Genomic DNA, 2,500 nt, shown 5'->3' with positions numbered 1-2,500 from the left:
TATCCTTGAGAGCTCTATCCAACTCTTTCTTAAATGAATCCAGAGACTGGGCCTCCACTGCCCTCTGGGGCAGAGCATTCCACACAGCCACCACTCTCTGGGTGAAGAAGTTTCTCCTCATCTCTGTCCTAAATGGTCTACCCCGTATTTTTAAGCTGTGTCCTCTGTTTCGGCACTCACCCCGCAGCGGAAACATGTTGCCTGCCGCCAGAGTGTCCAATCCTTTGATCATCTTATATGTCTCAACCAGATCCCCTCTCAGTCTTCTAAACTCAAGGGTACACAAGCCCAGTCGCTCCAGTCTTTCAGTGTAAGGTAATCCCGCCATTCCAGGAATTGACCTCGTGAACCTACGCTGCATTCCCTCAATAGCCAGAATGTCTCTCCTCAAATTTGGAGACCAGAACTGCACACAGTACTCCAGGTGTGGTCTCACCAGGGCCCTGTACAGCTGCAGAAGGACCTCTTTGCTTCTATACTCAATCCCTCTTGTTATGAAGGCCAGCATGCTATTAGCCTTCTTCACTACCTGCTGTACCTGCATGCTTACCTTCATTGAGTGGTGTACAAGAACCCCCAGATCTCTCTGTACTGCCCCTTTACCTAAATTGATTCCACTTAGGTGGTAATCTGCCTTCCTGTTCTTGCCACCAAAGTGGATAAGGATCCATTTATCCACGTGAAAGTGCATCTGCCATGCATCTGAGCACTCACCTAACTTGTCCAGGTCACCCTGTAATCTCCTAAGATCCTCATCACATTTCACCCTGCCACCCAGCTGATGAAATTTGCGAATGTTATTGCTAATACCATCTTGTATATCCTGAAGATAGATTGTAAAAAGCTGCGGTCCCAGTACTGATCCGTGCGGTACCCCACTGGTCAGTGCCTGGCATTCCGAAATGGAGGGGTGGAGGAGTGTGGAAGGATGAGAGAATGCAGGCTGCGGCCCTATGAAGCAGGGGGAGGGCTTGCAGTTGGCCAGTGTGGGGATGTGGGAGACTACAGGAGCCTGGTGGGCAAGGGCTGGCTGAAAGGCAGCTGGAGGGACGGAGGGAGGGAAGCACGCACGGAGGAGGAAGAGCAAAGAGAAAAGAGAAAAAAAAGCCAAAGGGGATAAAGAGAAAGAGCAAGAAAGAAAATGTGGCTGGCCAGCACGCCTTGAAGTAGGGAGAAAAGGCAGGGGCCAGCGCCTACGGCCATACTAGTCTGAAAACGCCCGATCTCGTCTGATCTTGGAAGCTAAGCAGACTCCGGCCTGGTTAGTACTTGGATGGGAGACTGCCTGGGAATACCAGGTGCAGTAGGCTTCTTCCGCCAGCAGTGGCTGCTCAAGTCACCCCTCTGCACTTGTCTTGTGCCAGGCAATGGAGCGGCAGGTTATTTTTGCTGCTGCTGCTGTGCCTGGCATCAGTCTCCTGCAGGCACGAGACACGGAGGGGAGGAGAGCGGAGCGCTGCCAAAATCAGCAAGAAAGGCGGAAAGAAAGGGATTGGGGCTGCACGCTGTCTGCGGGTGGCAGTCAGGAAAGGCGGACAATAGACAATAGGTGCAGGAGTTGGCCATTCTGCCCTTCCAGCCTGCACCACCATTCAATATGATCATGGCTGATCATCCTTAATCAGTATCCTGTTCCTGCCTTATCTCCATAACCCTTGATTCCACTATCCTTGAGAGCTCTATCCAACTCTTTCTTAAATGAATCCAGAGACTGGGCCTCCACTGCCCTCTGGGGCAGAGCATTCCACACAGCCACCACTCTCTGGGTGAAGAAGTTTCTCCTCATCTCTGTCCTAAATGGTCTACCCCGTATTTTTAAGCTGTGTCCTCTGTTTCGGCACTCACCCCGCAGCGGAAACATGTTGCCTGCCGCCAGAGTGTCCAATCCTTTGATCATCTTATATGTCTCAACCAGATCCCCTCTCAGTCTTCTAAACTCAAGGGTACACAAGCCCAGTCGCTCCAGTCTTTCAGTGTAAGGTAATCCCGCCATTCCAGGAATTGACCTCGTGAACCTACGCTGCATTCCCTCAATAGCCAGAATGTCTCTCCTCAAATTTGGAGACCAGAACTGCACACAGTACTCCAGGTGTGGTCTCACCAGGGCCCTGTACAGCTGCAGAAGGACCTCTTTGCTTCTATACTCAATCCCTCTTGTTATGAAGGCCAGCATGCTATTAGCCTTCTTCACTACCTGCTGTACCTGCATGCTTACCTTCATTGAGTGGTGTACAAGAACCCCCAGATCTCTCTGTACTGCCCCTTTACCTAAATTGATTCCACTTAGGTGGTAATCTGCCTTCCTGTTCTTGCCACCAAAGTGGATAAGGATCCATTTATCCACGTGAAAGTGCATCTGCCATGCATCTGAGCACTCACCTAACTTGTCCAGGTCACCCTGTAATCTCCTAAGATCCTCATCACATTTCACCCTGCCACCCAGCTGATGAAATTTGCGAATGTTATTGCTAATACCATCTTGTATATCCTGAAGATAGAT

General features: G+C 50.5%; 1 pseudogene; it reads left to right on the top strand.

Moving 5' to 3' along the window:
• The first annotated feature begins 1,191 nt into the window (after window positions 1-1,191).
• LOC148151136 (5S ribosomal RNA) lies at window positions 1,192-1,310 on the top strand (annotated as a pseudogene).
• Window positions 1,311-2,500: the final 1,190 nt, after the last annotated feature.

This window comes from Chiloscyllium plagiosum, unplaced genomic scaffold (assembly GCF_037043375.1).
Source record: "Chiloscyllium plagiosum isolate Xiang-an unplaced genomic scaffold, Cpla_swu_hap1 HiC_scaffold_3, whole genome shotgun sequence".
Lineage (NCBI taxonomy): Eukaryota > Metazoa > Chordata > Chondrichthyes > Orectolobiformes > Hemiscylliidae > Chiloscyllium > Chiloscyllium plagiosum.
The sequence above is the reverse complement of the archived record's forward strand: the minus strand, read 5'-3'. Positions and strand labels throughout refer to the sequence as shown.